At 36.0% G+C, this 14,627-nt stretch overlaps 1 pseudogene; it reads right to left on the bottom strand.

The window, feature by feature from the left end:
• The window catches only part of LOC149143731 (uncharacterized), a 56,119-nt pseudogene extending 43,810 nt beyond the window's left edge, over positions 1-12,309 (bottom strand).
• Positions 12,310-14,627: the final 2,318 nt, after the last annotated feature.

The following is a 14,627-nucleotide window of genomic DNA, read 5'->3' on the forward strand; positions in this document are numbered from 1 at the left end:
TATTTTCTTAGCATATCCTCATACCCATCGTTTACATGAAGGATTGAGAATGGTTGAAACACTGCATAGAAGTGTGGATAAAGATGGTTTATCTCTAATAGCCAATAACGTACACACCAAGGATTCTATAGTTCTCAAGACTCCAACAACTCCCCCGCTCCCCTGTTTTGAATAAGTAAACCTTGAGAAGGAATTCAGATTAAATCCAGTAGCAGTAATTCCATTTATGATCTGGCAGTCGCACTGGCAAACAAAAAAACACAAACCCATTTTAGAAACTAGATTTTCATCAACTAAATTATCCTAATGGTTTCACCTTCTTTATCACATCCATCCATTTTCCTTGTAACATCGGACATGAACTCAATGCCACATATTGTAGCGATGGAAGACTATGAAAGTCCTTGCTCAAGTCCTAAATCTTGATACACGAACTTAGGTCTAGACTTCTCAATGAAGAAATCTTTGCCAAATTGCCAGGGAGAGTTTTCAACCCGTACTTTTCAAATCAATCTTTCGCAACAGTAATTCCATTTGTGATCTGGCAGCCTTAGAATATAATATCTTTGACAAACTTGTTTCCCTTCTTCTATTTGTTGGCTTTTTTGAAAGTTTCTATAATGTTCCTTTCAATAAGTAGTGGAATTCAGACCCAAGTCCTCAACATATGGTTCAATTATATATTCATATTAATATATTATATTATTTTAATAATATTATTATAATCTAAAATATTTAAGAATCAATTTTTTATAGCACATTAAAAATAGTGATATTGTATCAATTATATAGTATATCATCTTATCATAAGGTTGTCTCCTTTATTTAATCTCACTTGTTTGAATGAAATGACCTACATTATGTATTTTAATTTCATCTCATCCCCTTTAGTGATGTTACCTACACAACACATTCCCTATAACTCTATAGTCTTCAACCTACTTTTTTTACTGGAAAACCAAAGCAGGCTCCCAATTCTAGTTCTCCCATTGAGTGATGAGAAATTTGAGATTTTAATCAATAATGTTTGGCATCATTAATTTCCTATATATTTTATCTATAAGTGTCAAATTGGAGAGTCTTTATAGAGTCTATGTAGATTTGAACTTATTCAGACCCAAGTCCTCACCATAATCTTTTTTTCTCAGAAATAATGATGCTAGTGAATATCTTTTCATCAATTTTTTTCGTTATTGCAGACATAATATTTTTTGTCTTAGTAGTTGAACAGGGATTTAGATTAAATCCGGTAGCAGTAATTCCATTTTTGATCTGAAAGCCTTTAGTTCTCAACACTCCAACAATATCATTTCGTGAGCAATCAATTCTATAGACCATCAATGGTCTATTCTCATGCTGGGCATCATGCTCACATACAAACTCTCGAATCTCAATTTGTCCCTTCTTGATATCATTACACAAAATTTTCAAATGACTAACCTTTTCCTAAAATATATAGAGCGGGCAAAAAATTTGAAAGCTAACATGAGATGACCTTTCAAATTTCTGGTTGCAACTATATGTCTATATACATGGAACACATTAACCATACATAAACTATATCTATATGCATATAAGAACAGAAAAAATATTGTCTAGAAACTAAGCACAACACAAGTAGATTTGTGCACTTTCTCTCCCCAGTGCTCATCATGTGATTTTCCTCCTCTGAAATTGAAGGAGATGTATATAATCAAACCTTATTTCATTTTTTAGTGATAAATTACTTGCAATTGTATCTATATGCGTACACCATAATCTATTTGTCTCTGAAATAATGTTGCCAGTGAATATCTTTTCATCAAATTTTTTGGTTATTGCAGACATAAGATTTTGTTGTCTTAGTAGTTGAAGAGGAATTTATATTAAATCTGGTAGCAGTAATGCCATTTGTGATCTAGCAGCCTTTAGTTCTCAACACTCCAACAGTAGCATTTCATGAGCAATCAATTCCATAGTCCATCAATGGTCTATTCTTAAGCAAAGAATCAAGCTCACATACAAACTCTAGAATCTCAATTTGTCCCTTCTTGATATCATTCCACAAAAATTTCAAACAACTAACTTTTTCAAAAAATATATAGATTTTAGGAATAACATACCTATACATCACCTTATTTTCTCAGCATATCCTCATACCCATCATCTACATGAAGGATTGAGAATGGTTGAAACACTACATAGAAGTGTGGATAAAGATGGTTTATCTCTAACAACCAATAACGTACACACCTAGGATTATATAGTTCTCAACACTCCAAAACCTCCCCTGCTCCCCTGTTTTGAATTAGTCAACCTTGAAGACTTCAAAAGACTTGTTGGTTTTTTTGAAAGTTTTTATAATTTTCCTTTCAATAGGTAGTGGAATTTAGACCCAAGTCCTCACTATAATATTATTGTCTCAGAAACAATGCTACCATTGAATGTTGCCAGTGTAATATTGTTTTTAGAAGTTCTTTGCAGTACTTTATGTTGAAATGTGGAAACAAGAATATTCCAATTTTAATTTGTCCTTGAATTAAAATTGTGAATTAAAATCGAATTTAGTCTCACTAGCTACTTGGAAATAATTAATTAATTAATTATGGATTAATTAGTTGGAGAAATTCAAGTTAGAAGTCTTTTTGAAGTCATGCAACGATTATCCCTTAAATTAAGGAGATAAGATTGAGTTAATCTGAGTTGTAATTAGTTAACTCGGTTTACTGAGTTAAGTCTAGTTAAATTAGTTCCAAACTATTTGAGGAACTAACTGTGATTTATCAGTCAGTTGATGCATGCATGCACTCAACTAGTGTACTCGAGTTAACTGGAGATTCCCTCATCAGAAACTCATGCATGTTTATTCTGAGAAATACCCAATTGAGATTAAAGTCAAGGACAATGTAATATCAATTGCATGTTTTCTCTTATAAAGAAAACTCATGCATGAAGAAGGATACTTCCTTGAGGATTGCGCAGTTCTGACAAAGTGTGAGACTGTGTGTGAGACTGGTTTTCCACTTGGTAAAGGAGAATCATTCCAGAGGAACAACGTAAGGAAATAGGAGCTTGGAGGGTAGAGAGGAAGGCAGGAGAGCAGCTAATATTGTCTGTGAGCATCTGTGAGGATTGTACTGAGAGCTGGCTAGTTGTAAGAGCTAAGGCTTTATATAATTCCTATGTATTTCCACCTTGTATATTAATACATATAGTGGGGTTTTTAGCTGAGGATTTCCCCGAAGTATTTTCACGTGTATTGTGCATTGATTCTTCTTCTTCTGGTTATATGTGTTCAGCTTGATCTTTAAGCTTCCACAAACTTTGATAGTAGAAGCAGGTTATAGTATTTTGCGTTGATTTATATTACATTATTGGGTTAACCTACAACAGATTTTCTACATGGTAGCAGAGAGCTAGATCAGTAGGAAATTTCTACATGGTATCAGAGCTGTGAATAGTATACTGAGAAGAGAATTCGAAGTTTAAAGTTCAGGGTTACAGGTGCAAATATAATTCATATCATACTTCAAGGTTGGCCAATGGCATTCTATGGCTTGACACTCGAGTATGCCTTGGAAGGTAGCTCAAATTACATAGCATGGAAAGATAGAATGGAGGTTGTATTAGAAGACAATGGCTTGAAGGAATTCATTGATCAAGAAATCCCAAAGCTAGCTTCAAATAATGCAAAAAACTTGGCTAAGTGGAAGAAGTTTGTGGCGAAGGCGAGACAGATCATCCTTGAGGGAGTTCGAGACCATATTGTCTCAAGTCTGCATGGGAAGGATACTCCATTTTCAATGTGGAAGACATTGAAGGACCTCTACCAGAACAGTAGCGACCAAAGGAAATTGGCGCTCAAGGATAAGCTTCGAAGAATCAAGATGGAGAAGGGCAATACTATTTCCACATATCTGAACAATCTCACCACCTGCAGAGATGAGCTTGGATGTGTGGGAATAACCACTGCCGATGATGATATGGTGAGCCTCGCTCTCCTTGGCCTTCAAAAGAGCTAGAATAGCTACCAGGACTCTATGAATGGAAGGGAGAAATTGGCGGATTAGGAACGACTGTGGTCGGATCTAATGTAGGATCAGATCAGGAGGAGCACATGAGATGGTTCTTCCTCCAAGAATGATGATGAAGAAAATATGGCCTTAGCAAGTAAGGCAAGGAAAGGGAAGGGGAAGGCTTCCCATTCCAAATCGAATTCTTCTCATGGAGGGAAGAAGGGTGACATGTCTAAAGTGAGATTCTTTAATTGTCACAAGATGGGACATATGCGACTAATTTCCCATCGAAGAAGTCCAAGAAGGGATCCTCGGAAGGATTGGAAGGTGAGGCATTGGCCTCTCAGTTTGAAATGGACTTTACCCTCATCGCACACATGGTGTCATCGATGATGGGTTGTGTTTGGTATCTTGACAGTGGAGCCTCATTCCACATGATCGGTGATAAAATTTCATTCAGTACCTTGCAGGAGAAAGACCTCAAGATGCGCATAGAGATGGGTGATGATGGAAAGTATAATGTTTCAGGAGTGGGCACAGTTGCTTTTAAGAGGGAGCATGGAGATCCTCTCATCTTGACAAATGTGAAGTATGTGCCTAGACTGAAGAAGAATTTGGTATCGGTCACGATGTTGGAGGACAAAGGCTACGATGTTGTCTTCAATAAAGGAAAGGCATTCCTACGACACATAGCCACAGGTCAGACCAAGAGGATAGGGATTCGGGTGAAGAATCTTTATAAAATAGAGGTAGATGATTGTGCAGCATTGGGTACGAAAGAAGAATTGGTGCAAAGCCAAGACATTGGTGAGTTGTGGAACAAGCGAATGGGCCATTTGCATCATGGGGTTTGAAGATAATGCAACAAATATCTACAGGACTTCCCAAAGGTAAACTTGAGCAAGTTCACACATGCAAAGTTTGTACCTTGGGAAAGTACACCAATTTTTCCTTTCATGATCGAGACAGTCGAGCAGAGGCTATCTTAGAGCGAGTTCACACTAATTTGTGTGGACCATTCTCAACAACATCCACAGTGAAGCAAAGGTATTATGTGATTTTCATTGATGACTATTCTCGTAAATGCTAGATTTATTTCATGCAGAAGAAGGACCAAGCCTTCACAAAGTTTTGTGACTTCAAAGCTTTGGTCGAGAAAGAGTCAGGGAAGAAGATCAAGGCCTTGAGAAGTGACAATGGTGGAGAATATGTCTCTCAAGAGTTTAAGGATTTCTGCGCAGCGGAAGGAATTAAACAAGAGTTGACGGCACCTCATAACCCACAGCAAAATGGGGTGGCCAAGAGGAAGAACAGAACTATTGTAGGGGCAACACAGGCAATGTTGCATGACCAAGGCCTACCACTTCACTTGTGGGTTGAGGCATGAAACACAGCAGTCTATTTTCAGGATAGAAGCTTGCATTGCATACTTGAGATGAAGACACCAAAGGAATCTTTCTTCGGTAAGAGACCAGATGTGGGTCACTTCAGGATATTTGGCTCATCGATATATTTCCATGTGAAAAAGGATGCATGAAAGAATCTTGAGCTGACAGCAAAGTTGGGGATACTTGTGGGGTACACTAATAGACCTCACAACTATCGGGTGTACTTGCCTACCATTTGAAGGACAGTGGCTCGCAGAGATCTCAAGTTTGATGAGCAGATGGCCATGCAAGTTTCCCTTGAGAGGGAGCTCCAAGTACAAGTTGTGGAGGAATTGTTGGTTCCTAAGGAAGAGGAGCCTCAGACTGATGCGGAGCAGCCGCATGCAGAGGTTCCAAGAGTGGAGACATCCACTCAAGCAGAGTCTTCCAGAGATGGATGAAAGTGCACAAGAGAAGCTGACAGATTGTTGAAGGATGCGAGAGAGAATGTGGGAGAACCATCTTCTCAGCATAGACAGAGGAGGTCACCTAAGAGGTACACTGGATACATGGCCCTTGCTAGGGAATGTGTTGAGACCGAGCCATCTTCCTTTGAGGAAGCAGTGTAGTAGTCGATTTAGGTTGATGCTATGGTGGAGTATGACTCCATAACTCGTAACAATGTTTGGGAAGTGGTTCCGAGACCGGAGAGCAAGTCAGTTGTGAGTTCCCATTGGCTTTACAAGGTAGAGCAAGTTGTTGATTGTAGTGTGGAGAAGCATAAGGCAAGATTTTTTGCCCGTGGCTTTTCACAAATCGAGAGGATCATGTTGTTGTAGTATATTTCGACAGAGGAGCAAGATGTTGACATTTTGATAAAGGCATTATCAAAGTGTAAATTCGAGTTCCATAGAGATAGGATTGGGGTTGCAGATAATCCATTTCTTGTTGAGAGGGAGTGCTGAAATGTGGCAACAAGAATATTCCAATTTTTATTTATCCTTGAATTAAAGTCGAATTTAGTCTCACCGGCTACCTGAAAATAATTAATTAATTCATTATGGATTAATTAGTTGGAAAAATTCAAGTTAGAAGTCTTTCTTAAGTCATGCAATAGTTATCCCTTAAATTAAGGAGATAAGAATGAGTTAATTTGAGTTGTAATTAGTTAACTCAGTTTACTAAGTTAAGTCCAGTTAAATTAGTTCCAAACTATTTGAGGAACTAATTGTGAGTTATTAGTTAGTTGATGCATGCATGTACTCATCTAGTGTACTCTAGTTAACTAAAGATTCCCTCATCAGAAACTCATGCATGTCTATTATGAGAAAGACCCAATTGATATTAAAGTCAAGGAAAGTGTACTATCAGTCGCATGTTTTCTCATATAAAGAAAAATCATGCATGCAGAAGGATACTTCCTTGGGGATTGCGCAGTTCTGACAGTGCGTGAGACTGTGTGTGAGATTGGTTTTCCACTTGGTAAAGGAGAATCATTCCAGAGGAACAACACAAGGAAATAGGAGCTTGGAGGGCAACGAGGAAGTTTGGAGGGCAGCCAAGATTCCCTATGAGAATCTGTGAGGATTGTACTGAGAGCTGGCTAGCAGTGAGAGCTAAGGATTTGCATAATTCCTGTGTATTTCCACCTTGTATGATAATACAGATAGTGGGGTTTTTAGCTGAGGCTTTCCCCGAAGTAGTTTCATGTGTATTGTGCATTGATTCTTCTTCTTCTGGTTATATGTGTTCAGTTCGATCTTTAAGCTTCCACAAACTTTGATAGTAGAAGTGGGTTATAGTATTTTGCTTTAATTTATATTGCATTATCGGGTTAACCTACAACAGATTTTCTACATGGTAGCAGAGAGCTAGCTCGGTAGGAAATTTCTACACTTTATAATATTTTTATATGTCCTTGTTTTAACATATTTGTCATATGAATTGCAGCAATGTTATTATAGGTCCCTTTAATATAGTTGTCATAGGAATGGCATCATTGTTAATATATTTTCTTCACAGTAACTTAGAATATTTGTATCTTTCCTTCACTTGAGAATATTTGTATCTTCCATTCCCTTAACATGGTTGTCATTTTATCTTCTGCCATTTTTAGCTTTATTTTTCTTTCAAAAATTTGCTAGACGAATTTGTTATTATAGGTCCAATCATTCCTCCAATCAAGTAATAATTTATTTTATCTTCTTTCCTTTTGTTTCAATGTCTGGGAAGTCTATGTGATAAATGAAACTTCATGCAATGAATTGAGCCATGAGGATGATGTAGTTTATGTTAGAAGCTCCCCTTAGACTTTTCTTTGTTTTTCTTTGATGTGTCTCGCTGAAAGCATTCCTAACAGTCCCGAAAATGTTCATAGTGTCATGGCGAATACTTCCAACACCCTCAAACATTTTCATTAAAACATCTCCAATGCTTTTTTTATCTCGAACTTCTAAGCATCATACTATTTCTCAATTTGTTTGTTTCAGATACTCAGAGACTGCATTTTTCTTTGTCAGTTGATTTGAGCATGGTTTCACCAATACTTTACAATATAATATGATTATATTATTGCTAAACTTCCATTATCCTCTTATTCTTCATAATTATTCTTTGTCTGTAAATTTTAGATATCAACGAGCAGAAGCAAGAATTGAAGCTTGGATAAATATGCATACTTCCAAAGCTAAAGTTGAAACCAAAAAGGTTGAGGTATAAGGAGTGTGCCTATAAATGTTTGTACACATTTTTCTGTTAAAATAATCAATGATGTTTAATTATTTATAAAGGGGAGAGATTGAAGAATTTTTCAAGCTTAATCTTTTCAACAAAATTTAACTTATAGGCTCCACATTCTATGTTGTATCATATCTGTAGTATCTGTAATCCTCTATTTTCCATTTTGAACTGTTGTGTATTTTTTCTTTCACATTTTGGCATCCAAATTGAAGTTATGATACATAGGTAATTTCCTTACAATTAGGTAAAAGTTAAAACCATCAACCTGCATGCATTTTGAAGTTATGATACATAGGTAATTTCCTTACAATTAGGTAAAAGTTAAAACCATCAACCATTAATAACTGAGCAAGCATGTATGACCATCATGTCACAGGCCTGTTAAAAGGTCATGCTAATTTCTAATGCTTCCCATCCTCTAATTTTCCCTCCCAAAAAATGAACACATAGAGTGGTTCTATTCTAATTGCATGTGCAATCAGCATAGCTTTATTGATTATTATCACCGGGTGCTAGGGCGCCTGCCTGATTGCTTCTAACATGCGTAGGTTTCTGAAATTTTCAATTTATAGTATTAAGCATGTTACGCATGTCTGATTGTTTCTAACATGCGCAGGTTTCCGAAATTGTTAATTTACAGTTTTAACTATGTTTGAAAGAGAATGATCATATGGAAGTTGTTGTCATAAATATCTTCATTTTTATGTTTACAAGCCTAGATAACAACTCAATTACAAACAAATTGAACATGCTTCCTGCCCTTTAGTTCATAAATTTTCATGTAGTGTTATAGGAATGTAGTGAATGTCAAACATCTTACGCGAAAATGACAACAAACCACATTTATGAGTTTTGTTTTGTATAGTACTTATTTTGTTATCTCTACTTTCAGAAAATGACAACAAACCTTACTAAGAATGCTATTTTCTCAATGCTCTCTGGATCAACTCATATTCAAACATGCCTACAAATTGTTGAACTTGAACCCATTCAATCAATGCAAAATTCAACTCCACGATATCGCACTACCATCTCTGATGGAACACATATGAAACACCTTATGCTTCCAATAGATTTCAATGACCTCGTAGCAATAGGCTTGCTACAAAAGGGTTATGTTATACATGTTAAAATTTGGACTACTTCAGCTATTGGTCCATCAATGTAAGTTTGATATAAACCCCTTATTTCAACTTTAACATTTTTATCGATAGCACTTCCGACTCTAACAATTATTCCTATGACTCTCATTTTCCGTGTAGGTCTATAATGCTAATAGACTTCGAGATTTCTGCTTCATCTACACCCTTAATTGGTAATCCAAAAAATATGAGTATCCCAATCACTTCTGAAGAAGACACTCCCTCCTCATCGAACCAAGATCCTTCATAAAAAAGGCACTACCCTCTTCCAACTACTCCAACCCCATCCATCATGCCAGTCCAAATTCCTATCAAAGCACTGAATGCTTACCATTCAAATTGGTGCATAAAAGGAAACGTTTAAAGAAAAATAGCTCTTCGACAATTTCAGAATCAATACAGACCCGGTAAAGTGTTAGGATTTGACCTATTCGATACAAAAGGTGGAGAAATAGATATGACTTGTTTCAACAATGTCACTGATTATTTTTTTGACAAAATCCAACTTGGAAATGTCTACATTGTCTCTAAGGGGAATGTGAAAATGGCTAATAAGAAATACAACCACTTAAAAAATGATTGGGAAATTTTGATAAATGCAACATCTACCATAGAGCATGTTTCCAGCAAAAAAAGAACATAATCCAATGGTGCAATTTAATATAAAATCAATCAATGATATCAAAAAAACAAACGTCAACTCCATTGTTGATGTTTTTGGTATTGTCACTGACATTTCCAGTGTGTGCACTATACATAGAAAATACGGCTCTGAAGTTACTAAACAAACACTACAACTTCAAGACATGTCTAGGTATAACATGGATGTGATCTTTTGGAGAGGAAATTTTGATGTCGTATCACAAGAAATATCCTCCCTATGTGTTGTAGGAATTAACCCCATCATTATAATCAAGTCTACTTGCGTTGGAGAATTTAATGGAAAAAAATTTAGCACTACAACGAGATCCATTATTCTCGTAGATCCTGGCATTGAAGAGGCCCACATGCTAAAGTCATGGTTTAAAAAAGAAGGTTCCACTACAACTTCTACATCCTTGACAACAATATATTTAGCTCCTTTTGGACATCAACAAAAAAAAATAACAATTGCTGATATTTACAGTATGGATTCCTCAGAGAAACCAGCATTCTTCCAATTGAAGGGCACAATATCAAAAACCAGGATGGACAATTTTTACTACATTTCTTTCCCATCCATCATTGATGGGAAAAAATGCATGAAAAAACTTATTCCACAAAATACGGGCATGTGGTTTTGCCCAAAATGCAATGCTGAAGTAACTGATTGTGATTACAGATACTTACTTAAGATCGACATACAAGATCACATTGGTGAATTAGCTTCAACTGTTGCTTTCGAAGACGCGAGATATACAATTCTTGGGATTAATGCCAAAGACTTCTATTTGTTATCCTCAGATCCAGATCTAATCAAGGAAATTGTCTCCAAAGCACTATGGACAGATCATATCTTCACACTATCAGTGAAGACAGAAACATTTAAAGGAATACCACAGTTGAAATGTGTTATCATGAAAGAAGAAAGCTTGCATTTCACAATAGAATGCAACAACATCCTTCGAGAAATTGATAACATGTCGATATCGTAGATAAATATCGTAAAATGTATTTTTCTCTTTCTGACAGTTTCTATTATCTTATTTTATAAATACAATTTTGCACCATATACTATTGCATGCCTTCTCGCCAAATTCTCTTATTTAGTATTGAAATAAATATTCGTCCTCCATTGTATCTAGCATTGTGTATGTACACTTATTCTCATTCTTTTCATCTTCTTTCTTTTAACAAATGGGGTAACTTCATGCATTACACATGCAACTATCTACATGTATAAATGAAAATTACTTAAATGTTCTTTCAAACACATTATGCAAATAAAAAATTCATATAAACTATTCAAAACTTCAATTTCTTTCTCCTCTTTCGCTTTTATACAATAACATAGTTGTTCTCTCCAAATAACATTCTTGTTTTACCCTCTCTTGCCTATAGGTACCATAACTTGTGTAAATTTCTTCTTCTTGTAATGATGAACGCGCCTAAAGATATTATGCAACAAATAAAGAACGAATAAATGTAGGTCGACGTGAGCTTTATTAGGCAAAAAAAGGTGTCGTAGAATTTCAAAAAAACAAAAATCAAAAGGAAAACCAATATTCATCATCCAATACGTATGGTGAAAATTCACACTTTCCATCAAGCCTCTTTGTATTTCCCAATTCCCACCCCGAAAACAATCCTCCTTTGCAATTATCAAACTCTTTATCTTTTCAGCAAACCTCTCAAACAAATACATCCTTACCTCATTGCCCTAACCCCTCCATTGCACATGCTTTCAGCAACATTTACACTAATGAAGCACATCAAGAATTTCGTGCAAAGATTGATAAACTTGCATCTAAATGTCCATGCCCCATTTGTCTTGAATCTTATCTTGGAAAACATATCCACAATTCAAACCAAATTTATTGTTGCTCCAGATGCATATCTAAAACAAAGGGTCATCACTTCTCATTATCAAACAACATGGACCCAGGCCCTCAGCCAATTGTCCTTATATCTCTTTCAAAAATAGAATAAATTCTCATTGTTAGGGTTAACCCTATACTCCAGGTAACACATGCACGTGGTGGCCAATATAAATAAAGTGGCCACACAATTTGTTTTCCACAAGACATTACAAAATCACAAACATATTGCCATGAAATGTTGAAGACTTGGAAATTCTAATTGTCACCCATCATAGTAATGACCATCATGCTTATGATTGTATTATCAGTAGACATCGTGTCCTCGTGCATTAGAATACAAATTGGAAAATGACCCATACTATAAGAATGCTTGTATTGATAACAACACACTAGCATCCTTACCAGCAATCCCCACCGATGTCTCGTCCTCCCTTCGCCATTCCAATACCATAAAAAAAAGTGTCCACATTTCACCTGAACCACCACTTAAGCCCACTGAAGATTTCACAAACCCATCCCTACACCACACATCATCATTCATACCCATTATTCCCAATACAAATACAGAAATCCAAGAAATACGCCATTATTTACATGCTTACAACCACCATTCTGATACTACAATTGAATGGCCACCAATTGGCCTATCCGCAATCAATGAATACAACACAGAAGGTCTACTCTCTATGGCTTTCCCCACAAGAGCTGCAGTTCCAAATCAACTAAGAATGAAAGCATTTCAATTACATGAATACACACTTCATCTCATACATTACTACGATAATAGATTCAACAACCTCCGTTTTTGTAAAAAAAGAACATCACAGATAACTTTCCAACATCTACTTAACATCTGTTAGAACAATTTCCAAACGAGCAGTTGGCATAACAAGTCATGAGATTCGGTTGTTGTTTATGTGGCACAAGATCTTTTTGGCACAAAGCTAAAAATTAACTAACGGACATGACATCTCAGCTCGACTGCCCCACATTCTCCTTCACATTAAGTGCAGCTGATAGAAAATGGCCTGGTCTTCATACAGTCATGTCTGGATGTCAACCTTCTGATATTGCAAAACAACAAAAATGGAGAAACGATAACATTATCTCTAACCCACATTTAAAAATCACTATATATGCACTAGATTCACAACATTTCGTGAAGTTATCTTAGAGAAACACTTGTAGACAAAAGACTATTGGTACAAGTACGCATTCTACCGCATTTCTTTGATAAATCTCTAAACATCAAACCTCGTCTACTACAAAATTATCTTACGCAAATGCATACTTAATAGGTATGAATGGCAACATAGAGGATCTGCACACATCCATGTTTTCCTTTGGATAGAAAATGCACCTGATATGGAAAGCCTCAATTGGGAAGACATAGAAGCAGTTGATATTGCTAAACAATTCTTTGACAAATATATTTTAGCTTGGAACCCTCGTATTCCTTCTCTTTCAAACCAACCAACTACTCAGAGAAATTTAGAAGACCCTTTTCTATTGTCCACGCCGCATATTTTCATAACCAATCCTTTCAATGATTATGAACAATTCATCAATTGCATTGAACATCACACAAAATGCACCGAAAGCACATGCCTAAGAAAGAAAGGATCCTCATTTGAATGTCACTATAAAGCACCATGGGAATTACATCCAAAATCATCCTTATTCATTGACTCCAATGGCCAAAAAACATACACCCTTGCTCGCAACGATGATCAACTCAATACCCATAACCCTACCATACTATCTATTTGGCATGCACATGTTGACTGCCAACCAGTACTCTCCATACATGTTGTACAACAATATATCGCAAAATATGCATCCAAAGAAGAAAAAAATTGAAATCTTCCACCACATGCTATGTCGAATTTTCCTCGCTTCACCCAATGTTGACCCAAAAACATCTGCATTTCGAAAATTCCTTACAGAAACCCTTGTTGATCATGACATTGGAGCACAAGAAACCTGCCATATGATACAAAAATTACCATTAACATTGTCTAGTCGATCATTCTTTTCTTTAAATGTAATCCAAAAAAATTATATGTGCCTTCCACAAACTAACATTGACTCTTCTACATCACCACACATCATAGATACATATATCCAATGCCCATCTACCCTAGAATCCACATCACTTATAGAAATAGCAATATCATGGTCATATGATCCTCGTCGCAAAACAAACAAATGGAAACTTATACCTACAAAAGTAATTATTCAGGTCATACCATGCTACTCCTCCATACCATCCACAACAGAATCTTTCTATGTTGACTTTTGTTGAGTTGAACTTATGATATACAAACCCTTTCGCCATATCGTACAAGATATAAGAGATTCTGCTACAAATTTCATCACAAATTGGCAAACATTTCATCCTTTCTACAAATCTTGGCATCAACATAGCACACTATCTGATATTGAATTTGTTTCTAATGATAACTCAACTATTCATGAAACCAATCCGCCAAACACCATGGAAATAATGAATGGGATTTACTCTCCCAATTATACCCTACAAACAAGATCCTCATAAATGACCTTGACATGCTTGGCCTTCATGGCTTTGATGACAACCATAACTGGAATCATACCACTATCCCATTACATCTACAAAATAATGCCATACAATTCATTGAGAAAAGCCAATTTGTCCAACACATTCTTCAAACATATCAACATGTCCTCGTGACCCTTATTACATTATCTCTAATGCAAAGAAAATCTTTAAATATTATTTCCAATCATTTTTCTAAGAAGGATATTTTAACCGCTCTCAGAATGATAATACAAGGCGCTGCTGGTACTGGAAAATCCCTCCTTATAAATTGCATCAAATAAATG

The sequence above is a fragment of the Pinus tabuliformis genome, chromosome X (genome assembly GCF_031772625.1).
Source record: "Pinus tabuliformis cultivar Carrire ecotype Pingquan chromosome X, CPIR1, whole genome shotgun sequence".
In the NCBI taxonomy this organism is placed as follows: Eukaryota; Viridiplantae; Streptophyta; class Pinopsida; order Pinales; family Pinaceae; genus Pinus; species Pinus tabuliformis.